Source organism: Rhea americana, unplaced genomic scaffold (assembly GCF_003343005.1).
Source record: "Rhea americana isolate MKP2758 unplaced genomic scaffold, rheAme1 scaffold_2, whole genome shotgun sequence".
NCBI lineage: Eukaryota > Metazoa > Chordata > Aves > Rheiformes > Rheidae > Rhea > Rhea americana.
In genome coordinates, this window is record NW_028186149.1 from 106,940 (window position 1) to 128,929 (window position 21,990).

At 39.4% G+C, this 21,990-nt stretch overlaps 1 protein-coding gene across 3 annotated transcripts in view; it reads right to left on the reverse strand.

Annotated features, from left to right (window-relative positions):
- Positions 1 to 21,793, reverse strand: part of TMEM266 (transmembrane protein 266) — an 85,641-nt gene extending 63,848 nt beyond the window's left edge. The window contains exon 1 of one of the 3 annotated variants that reach the window (XM_085303224.1): positions 21,765 to 21,793. The gene's annotated coding sequence lies outside the window, so the exon portion shown is untranslated. The remainder of the gene's footprint in view (positions 1 to 21,764) is intronic. The other 2 variants (XM_085303225.1, XM_085303226.1) reach the window with 2 other exon arrangements.
- Positions 21,794 to 21,990: the final 197 nt, after the last annotated feature.

Genomic DNA, 21,990 nt, shown 5'->3' on the forward strand with positions numbered 1-21,990 from the left:
GGTGTGCCTGAAAAAAAAAATGAGGAGGGAGTAGGAAGATAGTTCAATTTAAACTTTCTCTTCTCAAGTCTCTGCTAACTTGTGTCCTGTTCGACTGAGCTGAAATCACGTTGTATCAAGACCACGCGGCTGGAAGGCGTGTGTTTGTTGTATTTGCTCACATTCTCCAAGAGGTATCTGCCACAAAGCTGTAAGCTACTGTACAAAACAGAACTGGCTGAGTTTCTGCATTGACAAGTAGTTACAAAACCAAATTYTGACCCTTTCTTCTAACTAAAGATTTTTTCCACACACCCCCTCAGCAGAAGCCTAGAGAAACAGAGAGGTCTCTCAGTTTGCACTTGGAGAAGACCCAGCAGGAGATGCTCTGAGGAAACACCACCTTCAGCTGCAGTGCAGGTTTTGGGCATCCAGCTGCCCTGCCACCATCAGGCACTTGCACGCAGACCCTTACTGGGAACTGATCTGGCATTTCATTCCCCCCCCCCCCCACACACCCCCCCCCTTTTTTTTTTTTTTTTTTTTTTTTAAAAAAAGGGCAGAATTACTTCCTTGATGCAAGCCACAGTACAGCCCCCGAAGCAGAGGGCAGCAGGGAGATGGGGCAGGATACTGAGGATACTGGGTACAAGCACAAGAACAAACAGCATGGTAGAAGTCTACATATATCAGCATTGTCCCCGAGATAGCGTGTCCAATTCCAGCCACCGGCAATACTGAACTGGAGGAAGCACTCAACCTAAAAATGTTTAACAGGTTTGGGAAGGGGAAASAAAATGTTTTTTTWWKKTTTTTTTTTCATAGGGGTAGAGGCAGTATCACTCAAACTTTTTTGTATCATTCAAACTTTTTATTCTACATCTAATAGACACTGGGAAAGAGATTTGTTTCATTKTTACAAAAAGCTACTGTTACTTCTGTCTATAAATTAAAATTACARTGTAAAGCTCAAATGGAAATGATGGTTATTAAGGCTCCTAGGTGTTAAGGTTCCTACTGGGTAATCTTAAGGAAGGCATGGAGTTATCCCGGAAGCCAGAGAGAAAGAAGGGAAATTTTGAAATAGGAATAAGAGAAATATCTAATCAGCAAGATTACCCTCAGGAGTTTTCAGGGGCAGCTACACTGAAATCCTGGGTGACCCACAGATTAGCTGAAAATTTTGGTGATTATCCCCACTGTTGGCATCTTGGAGGTCAGCACGAACATGACACCACCACTCATCTCTGCCAGTGCAAGTCATCTTCGTTACAGAACTGAAACGAGTTCTGTAATGAAGACAACCTGACAATTCTGATAACTGGCTGATTTTCCTAATCTTGTTTCAACCCCAGTTTTAACCAGATCCATACATACCCATATTTAGAAAGTTCTAATGGTCATATACATCCAAGTGCAATTTTCAGAAATCCAGAAACCTGCACATTTGAGGGGAAGCCCTGAAAAGCTCCAGCAGGAGAGGTCCCAACACCTCCTCGCACGGCACCACCAGAGGAGAACACAGGGCCATTTAAATTCAAGTGAGAAGGCCCTCCTCCAGGACTTCAGTAAGCAGAGAAGACTCAGGTTTTTTTGCTCATAACATCATATTGCCACAACGCTGGCCAAGAGCTCATTGCAGGTCTGACTTATTCTCTTTGTAAAACCCTCACAGTTAAAGATTCAGCCCTACAACTGTGTTGAAGGTSGCTGCTCACTGACTCCCATAAATTAACACTTCACTAATGCTAGGATGGCAAAGGAACATATTTTACAATCTATTGTATTTAGGATTTTTTTAAATTGAAAACTGAGCTTTTCTATTGCAGCTTGCACAGGCAGGGCACAAGTAAATGCATCCTAAGCTGATACACTTTAAAGTTTTGGAAAAAAAATAGTTTTGATTATATAACAGTACTTTTGGTGCATCCTGAAGTATTCTGCCTGGGTTAGAATGCAACCACCATGGAGAATGTGCACCTGAGTAAAACCCCCAAGGAAATGAAGTTTCAGTAAGTTAGTCTATATGGATTGAAATACACAAATAATTCTGCCAGGAAGGAGGTAGGGACCCTCCAAAGTGTTAAAATTATGCCTTCGGATTTTAATATTTCACTTCCACTAAACATTTCCTTCAATTTGATTTTTTTAAATGGAAAAGTTCATTGTAATAAAAAATTAAGATCTTTTGATTAAACCAACCCTCAACCCTGCTGTTAGTTAGGCCAACCATTTAAGAAAGTATTTGTTTATTTAGCTCTGCATAGGTAGATAAGGAACACTTCCTTTATTGGGTTTTGAAAACCGTAAGAGTTTGATTTGACAAAAGATTATGAACACTGAGATGCCACATAGTAAACATAAGCAACAAATTAACTTCCTTGTCAAATCAAGCATGTTTGATAAATGTTGTGTTTGCACTGCAGGCTCCTAATTCCATTCATAGCTATAATAAGGTGTTGCTACAGCATTTCCAGAAGAGAAGAGAGGTACAAAAGATAAGAGCTTTTTTTTATTATTATTATTTCAAGGAAGAAGAAAGGGACACTGAATTTTTCATTTTTGTTTATGAAGTGATCTACAGAAAAGTTTTCAAATGCATCACATCACAGAAAGGAGAAAGAGCCACTAAGCCCTCTATCACACTAAAAGTATCTAGACTGGAAAAAAAAATCATGTATTCAGAAATTAGGAAATGCCAGATTTGAACTTGCTCATGCAGCCATAATTCTGCCTCCTTGTGGGATAATCCTRTAGGCTGAAATTAAGTAGAAAGCTGTGGAAGAAAGGGCAATATGTAATCACATAACTAAAAACTGACTCAATCATAAATCTAGTTCATATTTCTTAYAGAGGCATTTAGATGGGCAGAAAAAAATCATCTAGTACACAATTCTTATAATCTCTCCACAATACACCAAGTTCAGTATCTGAATCTTGAACTTTCAGCACTGCAGTTTTGGGCTCTAGGTCAAATACTACTGGCTGGAAGCAGAAAATTTGCTTTCTAGAGGGGGACTAGATCAATACAAGGCCTCCAGAAGAGCACAGTCCAACCCACTTTCTTCCAAAGGAACTTGCAGTTGTGCAGTGCATGGTGCTCCCAGGCATAAAAAAAAAAAAAAAAAAAAAAAAGGAGAAGCTGCTGTTTGGGATATTACAGAGGAACTCTACTGAGGCTCTTTCCCTCTGTCTTCTCCTCACCCAGGAACTGGGGAAACACAAGCATTGCTGGGAGCCCAAGGAAGGGGACACGTGGCAGGTCTATGCACAGGCTTCTGCCATACACACATGCTCCAGCATGAGATGCTTTCAACATGTCAATGCCATCCTGTTCTGTGTCTAGAAGTGCAATTTATTTAGCTGTAATAAACTGGTGGAACCCCAACAGTTCTTCTCCATATCTTCCTCATGCAGTTAAAGTGGAAAAAAAAAAAGAGAAAACAAAAAACATTCTATAAGGCTTTCCTACTTCCAGAGAATGCAGGAAAATGAGCAATTATATATTTAAAAGGTCAGTTTACCAATTTATCTTCAAAGGTTTGGGCCTCCTAAAAGGAAGGAAAACCACAAAAGACTGCTTAGTGTTCCAGGTAGGAGCACAGCCACAAGGCTGCCAGCTCATGCTATTTTATTGCTCATCTCAACATCTGCTCTGCTCAAGTCTCCAGTTACTGGAGACAGTACTTGCATTTGAGAAAAGTATATCTRCTTATACAAAGCAGGACAAATTAGAAGCACTGGAGGTGGGTTTAAGTGAGATGATCTCTTTACAGCCCAGCAAAAGGATGCCAACACAGGCCGTGGAACTTGATGAATAGCTCAGGCAGGACACTGCATTGACACTGCTTCTGGGCTCACAGCTGGAAAGCTCAGAATTAGCTTTGTCATGTGCCATTGCACACATTGGTGGGAATGAGCCTGGCACTGACAATCCAGTTCCACTGGATTTTCCAGTCTGGGAAGCTAMACACCTCACGCTTAACCAGTACCTGGGCAGGAGCTCACTGGGACATCCTTCATACTACACACATCTCCCCCAACTAAGATACTTTGTTCCACAAATCCTGACTCTCAAAAGAGAAGCAAAGCATAAACCTTGTTATTAAATATTAAAAAAATACTACACATTTGAAACCCAGCAAATAAAGTTTGGCTTATGTTTGTTTACTTAAAAATAATTCAATTTCTGAATTTCAARTGCTTGGGAATGATGCTAACCTAGCTAAGTCACATAAAGCCAAAGGTACTACTATTAAAAGCACCAGTTCACTTTCAAAGAAATCTGGTTTGCTGGGTCAGTTAGAAATCGACTTTTGCTTCTGGTCCCTTTTCTTATTCCCAGGAACTGCAGCAAGAAGCCACCAACCATACACCTGCAATCATTGTTTTTTTTTTTTTTTTTAGTTTTCAAGCTGAGCAAGATAGCTTCAGTCAATGTTTAGAAGAACAGAAAAGAAACAATACATACATTTCTGAATATGCTAGAGTGAATGTTTAGTCCTACACAAAGTTCTGGCAGCTCTTATCTGATTAGCTTTGAGTTAATTACATGTACACTAACCTTCTAACAAACACAAGCTTGAGTATCTGCCCATATTCAGAGTAATGTACTCTCACGTACCCTTACAGTGTAGCCTTTTTCAGCCTTCATACTTTCTTCAAATTACAAATCCTTATGTTTTTAAGAATCCTAGACCTGAAAGATTCTGGATTAAGACTTTTTAAAGAAAGTCTTAATGCTAATCTCTAATTTTCCAGAGGAGTTAATGTCAGTCAAAATACAAGAGATTCAGTGCACTAAAACAAAAGCAGAAAAAAGACAGAAAAAACAAACAAARAAAACTTAGCACTTATTTCCTTAGAGCTGAGGMTCTGAATGCATCTTGCCATTAATAGCTCTGTAAGGCCAATAAATGTATTCCTATTTCAGATTGAACACTCAAATGAAAGTTATTTAGACCAGTAAGTGTTCAGCATCTCTTCCCAAATCAGGAGCACAGAAGCAAACAGAACTCAAGCAGAGTGGTACTAAATCCATTCAAGTCATTATACAAGTCAAATTCAGTATCTGGAAGTAAGATACTCTAAGAACCCAATATACTACAAACACTTTTGAGAAATATCCAGGTTTTGTCATTCTTCATAAATACTGGGGGCAACCTTCTAGACAAAACACATTTAATTCACATGATTTTATCACAAGATTCACGTGTGTATCTTAAAGGCAAGCATATAACAATCAGCCTATTACAGTGAAATGCATTGGTCTCCCAAACACAAACCTACTCCTTGTAGATTCACTCTGGCAACAAGTAGCCCAGCTGTTCAGATTGCAGACTTACAGATAGCTGCAATATTTCATCCTGGTGATGTTACAGAATGAACTTTACTCTGCTGGATCCGATGGTCAATCAAAATCCGATGGTTAATCAAAATCAATTCACCTCCCATCCAGTWTGTCAGAAAAAAAGTAAAATTATTTCACACAGTGCTTGTGGACCCAACAATTGCACTGTTCACAGCTGAAAAATCRTTTCCTGACCACCTGCAGCCTAAAACACAAGATTTGATTGCCTTATAGTAGTATACAATGAACTGATAGTTATTAATTGTTTTAATATGTGGTTAGTGCATTTAACTGTATAACTCTGGCTCCCTCAGCAAGTAATGAAGTACACCCTTACATGCTAAAGGCCAGGTTTCTGCCCCAAAATACTGATAGTGAGGGACTCTATAAAGTTGCAAGCAAGCAGGCCCAACCCCGACAGTCCTACATACACTCTGGAAGAAAGCAGCACTGCCAGGGCAGTTGTATAAATTGGTCAGTAATTTCATAACTTCTGTATTTAGAGGCCAAACCTGTGCAACTCCCCTTCACACTTCTTACTGAGGTGTGAGAGACCACCTTACAGAGCAGACACGTGGCTAGCGCACATCTGGAGCTCACCTGGAATGTCCCTGAGCACAGCACACCGAAGGGAGCAATTCTTCCCATGGGAGCTGGAAACAGGACGGAAAGTGCTTGCTCTTTGCCCTGCAGCAAAAAGTGATCATGCTGCAAGGGCAAGCATAAATTTCCCTGATTCTACCAAATAAAGAGGAAAGGAAAAGCAACAAAAACATGAACAGGTTCTGCAAAAGCAGCACAGCAACAAAACACACAGGCAGGGAAGGGACAAGGTCTGGCATGACRCCCGCTGCAGCCAAATCCCAGGAATTGTCCTGGTGAAGAGCTCTTATTGCCAAGTGCTAACACCCCCAAAGCCTGGCTCAATATACGCCTACAACTGATCTACCTCATGAATTAAGAGCTGTTACTTCTACCTCAYATTATGCATTTAAATTAGGTATTTTGCAACTGAAAAAAAAAACAGTAAGTTCATTTTTAAATAATAATTTCAGTCACTATTTGTACCTAACCATCTGTTTCAGAGCTTTGAASTTCAAATTCTTCTATGCAGAAAAAACAATGAAAACCATTTTATTGATTTTCTGCAAGATTTTAATGTAAGCATTAGGTTTCATTAACTGGGATATAATCAGGTTTTCATTACTTTTTCACTGGAGTTAACAGATTCATTAGTTATTTTGTATGGAATACAGAAAGTGCCTAACAGGAATTCTTTCTGAAAACATAGAAAAATATTTGCTCTGAGCAGACATACAGACTTTTGCTGCAGGGTGAAGCTATCTGGTTATTCATACAAACATATTAAAATCCTTCCAGCTACTGCTCATGTAATACACTACTTCTGGAGAGTAAATATGCTTAATTAATCCTCCTCCCCTTTAAGTTAAAAAAAATAAAAAATAAAAAATCACCACCATCCCTGCCAACTCTCACATCCATTAAGCCCTGCAAGAAGAGACAGGGTTGGTACCCTCTTGACAGRTCAGTAAACAGATGGTACCACAAACTACTGAAGAAGTTTCAGAGAGGAGTGCAGGAACACCCACTATGAACTACTCTCCTTCCTGCAAGTAGATTACTGTCAGCTCACGCTCTTCCATGGATAGCGTTAATATCACACAAAAACTTGTGATTAGAACTTGTGAATTAAGGGCTCACGAAGCCTATTCCTCACTAGAAAATTAACCTCACTGCAATTTAACACTACGAACACTGAAACAGCATTCACAGTGACCAAAATTTTGGTAGTACTGCCAACATATCAGGAAATACATCCTGTAAACCCATGAGGATGGCACTCTAGGATTCAGGAGACTTAAATTTACTTCTGTACTTCCTTGTTCTTCCCTAATGCACTTGGAATCAGGGCGTTAAAGACAGACAGTAAAAGCAAGCACCATCATTCCTAACTTCATGACCACACTAATCAACTAAGATCTCAGTAGAACACATGGGGGAGTGCGAAGCACCAAGCAATAAACTAGAACAATACTTAGATACATTAGAGGCATATAAAATTCATGCTACGATCCCGATAGAAATCTTTATTTTATGATGCTTCTTCAGCTGTCTGGATTTCAGTGCCTGCATGCCCAGGTGCCCAAGCACTTCTGTAGATCTAGCCCTGTATCTCCCAGCCCACAGCTCTCCCTTTAAGGAAAAAATAGTACTTTTGTCTTAGAGAAGTTGTGAACATATACTTAAATACAGTGCAGACAATATGATAAGGGTTAGTGACTGATGCATCTAGTAAAACCCAGAAGATCCTAATTTCACAGCAGGTCTGCTTGAAGTGACACTGAAAACACCAGAAACACTGCAAAGAAAGAGCTGGCTTCAACTTCTTTGGCCTTTCCAAAAGTAAATTTGGAGTGATTGTGCTACCCAGATATTTAACAGAAGAAAAACAGAAATGGGAGGAAACAGAATATAAAAATCCCACATGCATTTTCAACTAAAGGCCATACATGTTAATTTTCTAGGTCACTCTTTAAATACAGGACCACAACTGTTCCATTACAGATACAGAACTGGGGAGATATGCTGGTTGAGAAAAGTTATTCTCACTCTAAAAAGCTGGCACTAACTTTGAATTGGACTGGGTTGGTTTTGGGTGTATATTAAGTAGCTGCAATTCAGTCATTAAAGGAGAGAGAAAATTACTCCATGAACACTTACCTCACACATTAGTCGCTTCTGGAGCAATGCAATACAACAAACCAGTTCATGCGACAGACTGCTGCCCTCGAGTTCAGGTATCCTGGAATTCAGGATTCATACCGCAATGCAAGTCCCAAAATGTTTAACAAATACCAAGCTAAAAATAAAACACATCCTTGCTCTTAAATCTTAGAAGTACTCACTAGTCTCTTGTTCAAAACCAAATTGTGTCTGTTACAGCTACAAATCCAGACTCTGATTAAACTTTCTACTTCAGCTTGGTTGCAGCAACTTTACTAGAATACTGAACCATTAACATCAAGAAGTAGAAAACTCAGAATAAAGCATCCAAAGACAGATTGATGAGAGCAAGAAAGTTAGATCTATATTAGCTTCCAGATTAAAAACATGAAGTGTCAGTCAAACCATTGGAAATTCTTCAGAAAGATGTTAACATTAACACTGGATTAACCCCTCCGAACCAATCATCAGCTGCTGAATTAGTTGTCGACCTCAAGTTAAAGGCACTGCCAATGAAAATGAAGTAAACTGTAAGGAGTGTACAGTCCTGAACTAGATCCTACACTGAAGGCCACATGAGACATCAGCACCAGAATCCAGATTGGAACTCAGGATTTTGACTTTTGGTCTGGCATTCAATCAGTGAAAGATACCATTTCCCAAAGGAAAGCAAAGTCTCCAGTACTATAAACGTAGAGTGTGAGGTTTTGTTTTTTGTTTTTCTTTTTTCTTAAAAAAATATATATATATATAAAAATCTTCCAAAAATAAAAGTAATTTTGTTTAAGTCTTGTTTGAATGAGAAATAAGAGACTGCAAAAAATCAATACAACTTTTCCAATAAAACATGAATATCTGTAAGGAAGCAAGGTTACACTGGCCTCAGGTCAGAGACTTGCTGCACCTGACCCTGAAGTAGTACAAACAAGACAAACTGCTTGCTGAGAAGTTTTAAGGTGCCAAATYTTGTGATCATTCATTTCTACTCTGCATAGCTCTCAAACACTAGTTCCTTAAAACTACGTTATCCCCTTGCGTTACTCCTTCCACTTTCAATATATTGATTTCAAACATGTTGACAGTTCACAGCTCACAATCTGATGCTAGTTTACAACACTTGAAAACACACAGGAAAGAAACCTTGCAGATGGTATCAAGCATCTGTTCTCAGCAAGAATTGTCAAAAGTATCCACTGCAAACTTCACATAAGATTAAGAGGAGAAAAATACCAAGATGATAATCAGAAGTGTATGCTCTTTAAGGTCCTAGAAGTGAATATGCCACCAAGGCAAGAAAAATTAGCCCATGCTTTTTTTTTTTTTTTTAATACACTACTCAGACAGGTGTTTTATAAGGTGTTTTATAAGGTGTTTTCTAAAGTGACATAAGCCCTGCTAAGTACTTAATCTGAGACAATGTTTGCAGTAGTAAGATCACACAGTTTTTAACCAATGTATGCCAAATATCTCATAAATATAGGTGGGTATAACAGAATTATCATACTTCTCATACTGAAAATAGGAGCTTTTAAGGAAAAAGGGAAGGACAGGCAGCATGAGAAAGAGAATGCTTCAGAACAAGAGAACTGATGTGCTGAATTAAGGACAAGTTTTTGCAAAAACGATTCTGCTAGTGGATTATTTTTCTTAAAGGCACACTACCATTCCTTAAACTGGTAACACAGTAGTTCCTTCCACTACTAAGCGCAAATAGATAGATGCCCAAACCAAATATAGTGAGCTTCGGGGAATACGAAATGAGAAGCGATTGGCAGCATCCAATAGGCTAGAAAAATAAATCTGCCAAGGACAAGAAGGCCAAAACACAGAGCGCCCTTATCCAAGAACAGAACGTTTCCCATTCCGATGGGATTAACATAAGCAGCGTTTAGACCAATTCAGGCAGCTGCACACTTTTAAAGCAGTTTACCACTAACCCGTGCTGCTGCAGATGGCAGACAATGCACACACGCATTGGGCAGAACTAATTCCTCCTCCTTCCAGCCACAGCATGCTCCGTTTCAAAAATCCCAAGGAATATCTGTGCTATACGTAATTGTAGCACGCAAAATTGCATCCATGTAAGGGGTCAACTTATTCATTTTATGCCAAATTACTGTACCTCCCTTTGCTCTTGTAAGCATGAGGCCAATAGTTGTTAGGATTAGAGAGAAAGATTACAGCAGCTCACAGGGAGCGAGCATTTCTGCCACCGGACTTTGATACTAGTTGCCAAGCTGGCTAGTTTGAAGCCCACTCAGGTATAACTACACAAACTGCAATCTGCAACACAGCAGCAAATTATTTAACTCAAAATTTTTCCCCTACAATGGATTTGGATTTCCTCAAAGCAATAAGATTTGCTGCAAGTATCCAAAAATATACCTCATGGCTGACAGCCCAAGGAACTGATCAATGGAAGTTCAAGAGGTGCATTTTACAGTCCAGATGTTCTGAAACTGTGCTCCATCAACAGCTAATAGAAACAACTGGTCACAGAGCAAAGGGGGAGAAAAGCCAGAATACTAACAGTTTGTGGGCAATTGATAAAGAACATCTTAAGAATATTTCTCCTTATAGTCGTGTGCTATGGTTAGCATAAAAATATCACAGCAAACCAGTGAGATGAGAAGTTGTACCAGAGGATTAGGTTAAAGTATGAATCAAGCTTGTGTCCCTGCAGCAGGATGACCTTAATGAGAACTCTAAGAGCACGCAAACCACAGGATACCCATGTATACATGCACACACCCTAGATAAAAATTAAAAAAAAAAAAAAATCTATACAGCAAACATGCTTTTTCTAACCTGACCTGTGCATTTTTTTCAGTGAATGTGGTATAGAAATTTGCATAAAAACAGAAAAGCAGGAGGTTTTACCTGCTTATTGAAGGAAAACATGCAGTAGGATTTTCCAGACAAATGGACTGCAAGGTATAACACTGTTAATAAATTTTAATTTGTTAAATACTTTAAGCATAAAAGGTTTCCTCCAACACTTCAGTTACAATTAAAAAAATGAAAAATTATAGTCTGGGGAAAAAGACCTGAGAGCTAGTTCAAAAATACAATTCATCCATTCACTGAAATCAACAAGAAACACTAACAAACTGGCCAAAATCTAAGCTTAGATACAACAGTGTCATTCCCCTCGTACAAGCCATACAGTTAAATCAACAATAAATGGGACTTGAATCCCACTGAAATCCAAAGAAATGACAGGTGAGCAGCAGAGAGCTGGGCCCACAGTGGATATTCCAYAGCTGTAGCTACACACATCCCTCCTCCTTCAAGTCACAAGAATCCTTGCAGATAGGCCCTTCAGAGGTGAACAGGAGAGAACGCTTAGCCAGATTCAAGGAAAGTCATTAGAAATTAAGCACCATGTAGCTTGATTACCAATAGCAGAGAAGTGAAGAAAATAACAGGTCATACACTGCATCTTGATATATCATTTTTGYTTTTGATCTTCGTTATCAAGTCCTTTCTTTCCCCTTTCTTGGCAAAGAGGCATAGTTATAGGAGTGCAAGTGTGTAAGCATCCGTAAGCATCCCCAGAGCAGCCTCGGAGGCTGTTTTGATGCATCTCTCAGAAACCAATCTTAATTTTGCCAAGTCAGAAGCACTGATCTGTCATCTTTACTAGGATTTAAAGCACAGAAGACTCAAGCCAAATCAAAATTTTCAAAGTTTTCCTTTGGAAAACTGCTCTGACACTTCAGTCTGCTTCAGTTTTCTCCCACTGTGGGAGAACTTTTGCCCTTGGTCTCACATCTCTGCTCCAGTCACAGAGCTGCTTGACAGCAGCAGGACCTGCATTACATTCTGTGCTTTTCTAAACTCTAAATAATCCAGAAAAGTTCCGTACTCTTAGGAGAAAAAGAAAAAAAAAAAGAAAAAAGAAAAGAAAGAAAGATCACCAGTATGCCTTCGGATTTTTCCTTGAACCCCAAAATTTACTCTTGCCCATCATTTCTGCTCCATTTCCAGTAATCATTTTTAATGTTGGCCACAGAATTTTATCTGTGAACAAGAACTGGTTTTAGCATAGAGGACAGCTACTTTGCAGGACGGGTCAGTAGTTTCACACGCAGACCACTAGACCAGCATTTCAGATAATTCTCCCAGCTGATTCCTTCACAGGCATGCTACCAAAACTACCCCAGCTCACAGCTATTGCTGTTACTAGAAGCGGAGTTCGGGTAAGCCCTGAGGAAGCGATCTCCTTAATTCACTATCAGCTCTGTCAGCTAAAGGGTTTCTGAGATCCTGGACACTGCTTTTTGTCCCCATTTTTCAGATGTCTTTTGGCAGCTATATACAGTGAGCCACATTTCTTTATGTATGATAAATGCTACAATCACTGCCATCTCCTTAGGGAAGGCAAAGAGTGCTGATCCCAGCTGAAACGGGTATATAGCTCATACTGAAATGCAACTCCTCCACTGCCAGGCAGGCTTGATCTTTTGCAGGCTGAACAGTCACAGATACAGAAGAGTGCATGTCTCTAAATCTGCTGGACTCAGTACTACAGAACCACTATTTTAGGCAGGTTTGATCAYTTTTGCTGTCCTGTAAAGCAATTGTTTTATCACTTTATTGCTTTTCCCTTAAACTGCAGCTTGGGAAAAAGAAAACAAGATGCTTGACTTTTAAGCAGATGAAGTCCAGAGAAGAGTGTCCATCATCACCCGTTCCCCAGCCATGTTAGAAGAAAAAAAGCAACTGGGGACATTGCCAAACTGATACCTCCAAGCAGGAACTCACGTGCCCAGARGATCTTGCAAACTCTCCTCAAAACTGTCATACTCTGCTATACCTGCAAAAATTATCAGTCATTGACACTGCAGCCAATAATTACCTATTTTTTCACCTTAGGATCTTGAAGCACKTCTTTTCAAAGATACCACATAATGACTTATAAAGTACAGCATATGACAGAGAATGACATACTATTTCTCTTGTAGCTCCCATTTTTGTGCCTTAATCATAAACTTGCTCTCCTTCACAAGTTGTTTTCCTCCCTTTTTGCCCTCAAGCAGTTTGGGAAGTTCCTAAACATTGCTGTTTTATACTTCAGGGCTTCTACTTATTTATTTCCTCCTCCCTCAGCTGTGTTTAAACAATCTGTGTGGTCCTAAGTGTTGCTGCAGGCAAACGCACATACARAATGAAATTCAATAAAGCAATGAACTCTTAAATACTTTCAAAACATACAGAAAGTGGAAGTGTGACATGCATGGCAGAACAGGCAATCTTTGCCGCTACAGAAATTTCTTACCAAACTCTGCTCTATTTAGTTCTTACATCAACTGGATAACGGATTATTTAAAACATGAATATCCCAAATCATACACTTCAAATCTAGGCTCTACAGGCAAACATTACCATTATCTGCTTAACAAAGATCAATTATTCAATGCATAATCAAGCTACTGTGCAAGTTCTGAATGCCTACAATATTACTTGATAATATGGTGTCTTCTGACCTAGACAGAGCTGCCTACAGCATGTAATTAAAGGTTTCAGATACACTGTTCTTCTGCCAAATGCTGTTCATGCAGTATGCTTTACATATCCATTCAAACTAACAGCAAAACAGTCTACTGCAGCCTATGAAATGCTTTAATAAATGGTAGAAATAAAATCAGGGTATACCCCAAGATCAAATGTCTTCCTAGGGGAGCAAAATATCACCATCATCTGTTCTTGATGCCAAATTGACCATTTTACAATTCAGTGTTTTGAACACTAGCTTTCTGATTTTGTCTTCATACGATAAAACATTCTCTATTGCTTTATGAAAGGATCATAATCAGGATAAGGATTTCATTATGCTGGACATCTGGGGAGAGCACTCCTGTCCCACACATCTAACAATGCAAAAAGTGAATGCATTTTAAAGTGATTTTATCTCGGTAAAAATTTTATCTATGCATTCAATTTTTTGAGTGAACAAGAATTTGTTTTGCCCTAAGGTCAGCTAACAGTAAATTTTGAAGCCTGCGAAATACACGGGCACTAGGGCCATAACATCCTCCCTCTCCTTGCAAAGTGCACTGCATAAGTCCATACTTTCSAACCAATTTGTCTCACATACCTCACCCTTTATCTGAAGCTGTAAAGCAAAGAAAGCTCATTTCACATGTTCACTCACTTCACATGTTCACTCAATCTATTAAATCTCTCTGCTGAGACTGTCTGTGAAAGTGAGAGTTAACAGTGCTTTTTAGGTGAGGATGCAGATCATTTCTCACTAGAGAAGCAGTTACTTACTCCATTTAACCTAGCAAATAATCAGACATTAGCAGATTCCAGCTAGTCGCTCTGAGAACGGGCCTTACTTCCAAATACGTCAAACATGAATAATCAATTATTCTTTGTTTGCTCCTTCACTGCATCCCAGGCTTTCATATGCAAGCCTCAGCATGCTATCAACTAATTTGATGCCAATCCTTTCCCATTTCCCCACAAAAAGGGAAATTATCTTAGACTCAAAGAAGTTCTTCAAAAGCAAAAAATCTTATCTAAGCTTTAGAAGAAAACAGTGCATTCAGTTTGGATGCAACACCGAGCCACTGAAAGTACTAAGTTTCTTTCCATAGCTCCCAAACTTCAGAAGAGTGCAGGGAATTGCTGAAGAGCGCTTTTCATCAAGAAAGAGCATATGGTGTTTTTTTTGAACTACAACTGGGCAGTACCTAGCTCAATATTCAAGGGGTTGTAAGAGTCCCTGGAGCAGAAGCCTTCAACATTCATCATAAGAATTAGCTTCATCCAAAATACTACAAGATCCAGCTCAGCAAGAAATTAACAGACCCACTATTCTGTTTCAGGTAGCAGAGCAGGCTTTGCCCCGTGATACTACTACAGATATTCAGCTATAGATCACCAATAGATAGCACAGAGCTGCCATTAGACCATAATAAAAGCCATTAAATATTTTGTTCTCTCAAACATGGATCAGTATTCCCACTGGGTAGCCTAGTTTTACAGCTGTATACTAAAGGTTAGATTTCCTTTTTAAARAGGCACAGAAGATATACTAGAGTATCTGTTCAAAAACACTGTACAGTAGGTCTCTAATTCAGATTTTCTTAGAAAGCTTAACATGAACTTTTCAATTATCTGTTTTAGTACAGGAGGTATTTTTAGGAAGAAATCTACAGTCTTTAAAATTCACTCAGGAAAAAAAAGCAAGAATTCTCAAAGTTATACTAAGAATTTGATTGTGTTGCTGTTCAAAATAAAATAATAATCTTAAAACAGTGAAATTAAACTCTAGCCAATCTCCTCCCCAAAGCCAAAGCCATTCTTACTAGACCACAGGCAGCTTTGTATCACAGTGAGAGGTCACTGCATCACTGTCCTACATAATAAATATGCATGGCACAATATCAAAAACAAGGATCCCTGATGCAAACAACACAGTTGTTTCAGGTAAATTGCTTCCTTCTGATTCTCCCACTCACCTTCTTATTTTATAACTGTACCTCCCAGTTTAAAAAAAACGCTACATTTTTTACATGGCTATATGGAAAAACAAGCTAACAACTGAAGAAGCAGACAATGCACACAGGTTACCTGTCAGATGTATATAATAAGTTGTTTTAAAAAATTAATTCTGGATGTATTCTTATCTTAAGTTAAGATCCAAGAATAATATAATACAAGTATATCCTAGTTATTAAAAGACAGTTAGATTATTACAATTTCAGTGGTAATAATCTGCAGCCAGATGACAAGGAAAAAAAGATATATACATAGGCTTATGCTGCGACCAAAGTCAATCAGCCTTCTCTTTCACAGTGCTGATTCTTAACATATAGATTATGAACAGGAATATCTGAAAATACCCAAAGTACACAGGATTCCAAATAACAGATTCTTACACATCTTACACTTAATCATTTACAAAGGGAAATAAGTACTGAAGAATTATTTAGCATCTTAAAAAATGGTATTTAAAAAAATGATTGTATTATAGGCTCACGCTGGGAAGAAGAAATAGCAGCAGAATTTCTAATTTTATATATATATACACACACTATATAACTAAGGTTTCCTAAGCACCTATCACCAATCTCATTGTTCTAATTAAAAGATAATTTAGACTGTAAATCCTCTGGGACAGGACTCATCTTTTATTGAATCTGATTTTTTTTTTTTTTTGTACTTCGAACATTAGGATAGAGTGTTTGTTAATGTAGGAGAAGACTGGGAATATACAGAGAGCACCCTTTGTATTCACTTTCTGTGCTTCACTCCCATTTACAGTGCAGAATAAACACTTAAGCTGTCATTCTACTAACAGTTTTACCTACATAAGAAATGCAAGATGGGGGCCAAATTTGCCTGCATAATGATTTCACAGTAAGTCACAACCAGATGGACAGCACACTGCCATATGTTCCCCTTTGCTGAAAGGTGGAGAAGCAAGCAAACACAGAAGGGGAAGGGGAAAAAAATAAAAAATAAAAAAAAAAAAAAAAAAGGAAGGCAAGTGGAGAGACAAATGTCTCTGCAGCATGCCCATAATGTGTTTGTGCACCTTTTCTACCCAGAAGCACATTAACTTCTCTACTTCTCATACCCTGGGACCCGAATCACAAGGGGAGCAAGGGCAACCACGGGGGGCAGCTAGGGAACAGCTGTTGTCTCTGACCTAAGCCTTGCTAGCCAGGTCCGCATCCGCGCGACAACCAACAGCATGGCATTCCTAAGAAAAACCACCATGCAAGCACAGGGAAGAGAGCCGGCACCCCCGCGGCTCGGAGGGAAGGGACCCGAGGAAGACACCGCTGCACAGGGAGAGCCCCGGGGAGGCCGAGGCTTTTTCCAAGGCAGCTCCAAGMGCTGAGAGGCTCAGAAGCTGCACCCACTCAGCAGCCCCCTCCGAATTCCTTCTTGCCCGGAGATAACGTGTCAAAAACTTCTACATAAACCTTGACACTTCCTAGGTCTTGCATTGCTCCTCCAGTTGGAGGAAACAATCTGGCCACGTATTATAACATCTCCAAGGAGTACTTGCCCTTTTGAGCTAGTCCTAAAAATAACACCTTTCACAGTTCAACATTTCTATTTAATTACTTCACTGTTTCCTGCTCAGAAAGCCCTTCTTTCAAAAACCAAATAGGAGGGGCAGGGGAAAGAGCACATTCAGGTTGCCGGAGGTGGCAGCTGGTGATAGATGAAGCAAAATATACGTAAATAAGCACAAGCAAAAAAAGAAAACTGAAGGGTTTTTTTTTGAAACATTTGTGCAAGTAAACACGCGATCTTTGACTCATATCTCACTTTCCTATTAAAAAAGTTGTTTTCAAAGTAGTTTGATTTTATCATTCCAGATAAGAAAGTGATAACTTATTAGATGTGGGTTGTAAAATCCACGTGGCTATTACATGGTGGGAAAAAAAATACGGAGTGTTTGCTAGCTGAGGTACATCACATGCCTCATGTTTGTATCCGGGGTGCTTGTTAATGTTAATTATTACAGAAAGGAACTCCTTACTTCTTTTTAAAAAGAAGTCTTTCTGAACTCATGTCTTTGGCCAAATGGAACAGTAGTCCAAGCGGTGCATTTTTCCATAGGAAATTTGGTTGATTTGAACAAAAGTATTTCTGGAAAAATACTAAAAATAGTAGTAATCAATACTAAAAGTCTCATCAACTTCGATAAAAATTGTATTTTGAGAAAATTTTCATTTTCTCTTAGTAGAAAAAACTGGTAGGAACACTTAAAATACCAACATGTAACACTTTGTAGTGGAAAGTTTTGCACTCTTTTTATTTTATTTTATTTTTTGGGCRGGGGGGAAGAGCTTCGACACTTGCCTCGTTTGCAGGTAGTCTTTGAAGATCCCTGAAACAGCAGAGATGCTCTTTCTTTGTCTCATGGCACTCAAGTTAAACTGAACTATATTCCTATACCTGCTTATTTCGTTAATTAGACATTTGGTGGCCTGTCAAAATATGTATTTAGCGGTCTGTAAAAATACCAGTTGAACAGGAACCCCACATATATGATGGCTGAGCTTGCCCCATGACAGTACAGTGACAGACAACGTACTAAGGAGCACCTATGGGTTGCTGAAGCAAAAAAGCAGAGTGGCAGGGCAGAGAGTAGAAAGGAGGATGAAGTAGTTCAGACTTCACTTGTCTTCCTGGACAGAGAAGAGACCACAAAGGTCCTTCCTCATTCACAAGATAACAGACTTATCAAGTAAGGCAATTACCTGAAAGAGAAATTACCACTAAAGTTTCAAATACCCATTTACAGGTTTGTTATAAGGCAAACAAGAGAAGTTTGTTACACCTGTATATAACACTGTTTTACTAAAAAAATTTGCAAGGAGGTTATCTGGGTTAGAAGTCAAGATCTTTAAGATTAGGCAAGAGTRCATTTAAAACAGCGTACGAATTAAGCTCTCTATGCTTTGTTTATGTTTGCAGTTTAACTATTAAGCTCATGTACTATTTTTCCCTGCAAATCTTTGATTCATTCAGGGAAAACAATGTCTCACACCACAAACAAAACTAAGTCTGTGCAACCCTAAATCTCACATTTTCTGGCTTACAGATCTTTAACTCTGCAACATCAAAATTTGAGCTAATGTTTGCAATGAAGTTTTAACTTGCATATAGCACCATAGGTGCACATAGTGCTTTACATGATGCAAGGAAAGACACAATACATGCTGTAAAAAGCTTACAGTTGCAATGGAGCAAAACRGCACAAAACCCCAGAGGAGATAAAAAGGAAGTGAGGCAGAGAGAAATGCTTATGGGGAAAACATGGTTTTGAACAAAGCAAGCAACAAGCAGACATTGAATTTTATATTGTTTAATGACAGAAGTACTAAAGTTAAACCATTCTTATCTGCTACTCAAGTTTACAAGAGGGTCTGCCTTTTGTTACACTCCTGCAAAACCAATGATTTTGATAGAATTACCCAGCTGTAACCGAGAGCTCATTGTGACCCTATAACTAAATTAAGGATTAAACCTCAATACATCACTCATCTCAAGCTATATCCTAAGTCCAGCAAATAGGTGGACTGAAACATGAGAGGGACACTGAAGTAACCCTCCCATCACCTTTCACTCAGCCTTGGGCCCCAGTGCACAGTCTAACACCGGTGAAAAAGCTTTTGATCCACACTGCACATGGGCCTCTACAGCCACAGAACGGGCACTCGGCGAGTTCTGCCCCACAGTGCTAACAAACTGAGTTTTATTATTTTTCACCTGAAGCTGAAATTTCACTGAGTATGCTGATGTGAATACTCTCACTTATAGAGGGCAATGCATTAAAAAAGAAACACATACTGCTTTAAATATGTTTCCTAAATATCATTAGAATATGCTTACAATCATACTAGTAAGAGTTAATTCTAAAAGTACTGACAGAATTCTGTTTTTCCTCCCCCCTAAAAAAATCACCACCCTACCCCCTCCAATCCCTGTTTGCTGCTCCTGATACCATTAAAGCTAATGGAAGCTTTGCCAGAACAAATTGCCAAAACAAGTGTTTCTATTCAACAGAAACTTGGTGGACTAGGAGCAGTGAGGAGAGGAGACAGGAGAAATTAAATCATGGTCTTCCTCTCATGTACCCATTAGCAATGAAGTCTCTGCAAACAGCACTTCATTGACACTTTTGACAACAAACAAGCCAGAAAAGACTCCAGGTCACTCTCCTTTGTCAATATTGGTTTTACAGTGCTCATAAGGATAAGGTCTTTTGTCTGTGAAGTAACCCAATCACTTAGGAAGCAGATGAGTTGAGCACCATACTGATGCAAGATTCCAGTCATTGCTCTTTTGAGTATGTACGCTGTTTTACACTACATAACACTATTAACTTGTTCTACTTCAGGTAAGGCCAGTAATTTAAATAAATACAGATAACAGAATATACATAAACTTTAGTCATATCAGAACCCTGTAGGGCAATGCAATTTGTCCAATATTTAATTTAGATGTAATCACATGTGATTACACCAAAACCACACTTTCAATATTCTGCTAGATCTGTCCTCTGAGCTAGAAGTAACCTGTGGTGCAACATTACTGCAGAGTCAGCAACTGCAGTGTATAGACCATCAAAGATGAAACAGGCAGCAAGCTGCTAGCCAGGCGGTTTCAGTGTGTCACCACTGAACACAAGTTGAAGAAACAGCACAAYAGCACCTAGTGTGCGTGCAGGGAAGGGGGAGAGAAAGTGTAACAAGCTGCAYGTATCTTTTACAGGGCACCTTCAGAATTGTAAGCATGCACACACCTAACCTTTGGGAACAGATACAGTGATAGCAAAGACAGCTGCACTATGCATCCTGTTCCGCATTTACACTGTCAGTCACAATCTGAAAATACTTCAGCTGAGTAGCAGGTTTTCACTAATACCTGCACTGCAAGTACTTGCATCTTAATTTTCTGACTGACCTTTTCATAAATCGCTTGGAGTTAAGACCTTCATCTCACCCACTGTTCCAGTTCTGAAGCTGGAGTAACAGAGGCTTGCTCTTGCCATGTATTCTCTTTGCCAACTATTGAGTTTAGCATAGTTGTGACACCACTACCACATCTAAATTTTTGTATAACCTACACCTCTTYTCACCTTTGTGCAAAGAAATACCTGAACACAGAGAAAGAAAAGTCAATTTTGCAACCCAATGCATAGCATCAGGAGCTGCAACACCTCCACTCTGTCCAGAAATGCACAGGAACGAGCACGGCTATGCGTTGCCTCAGGAATATRGGCTCTTTACTCACAGAGAACCAAGCCACTTCACTGTCTATAAGCATATTCCAATGGTGTTTAGGAAACATAACACATTTGAAGCAGTACACATTTGTTTCTTATTCAGCATCCTTTGTAAGTGAGAGAAGCAGTCTGTTCTTTATCTGCACTGCCTCACAAGACAGATCTTGTTCACAAGATGAGGTCTTTTTTTTTTCTGCTAGAGAATTTCTGCGTTGTATTAGTTACATACAGTACTTCTGTGTCATGACGATATAGTCTAATTTATATAGAACTTCCCTAACACGACCATGTTGTTAAGAAGCCTTTTAAAACTGTCCTATAGGAACTTGGATTATCTTCCCAGGAGCTACCAAAAACTACCAAGTATCAATACAGTCTCACACGAGCCCTGTTCAAGTACCACACATTTTACAACACATTAAAAACGCACAGATTGCTTACTTTAAAACCGTGAATCCTGACAGTCATATTGCAAAACAGCCATTTCTGACTCGGCATGCCTGTGACCCGACAGGTKCCCCGCATTCAGACTAACGAGACCTCTCCGCTAACACTTGCCTGTAGACAGCTGTAAATACCCTACACAGGTGCTTGTTTTACTCCTTTTATATAGGCACAAACTCTTGCACTTACTGCAGACTCACTAGGTGTGTGCTCTATTTAACACACAACTTGCAGGTTGGTCTACTCTCTAGCAGAGATGTAAGAGCCCAAAAATCCTACTGGAGATGTGTTTAACAGATCTTTTTTTCTAAGTGCAGTGGACAAACGGACTAACAAACTTAGGAGCGACGCACGTTCGTTTGCTTTTTTCATTAGGGGAAGTTACTGGGAGACGCTCCCCTGTTACAGTACATCAATCCATACAGTTTACAGATGTCACCTCTATAGATACAGCCAAAAAGGCCTGTTAAGTTTACTCACTATTATGGATGGTAAAGAGAAAAATCCCAGGTTAAGAGTGACCCAAACCGACTGAGGCTTCAGAAGAAGACGCCCCCGTTCCTCCTCCTGTCGGGGCAGGCAGCGGTGCTGCTGCTGCAGGTCAGGGGGCTGCCGAGAAGGGCTGCAGCGTTTCACAGTTTAGAGCACTCGGAAGGAAGCAGGCGGCGCGGGCCGGGCGCCTCCGCGGGCGGAGGGGGCGCGGAGG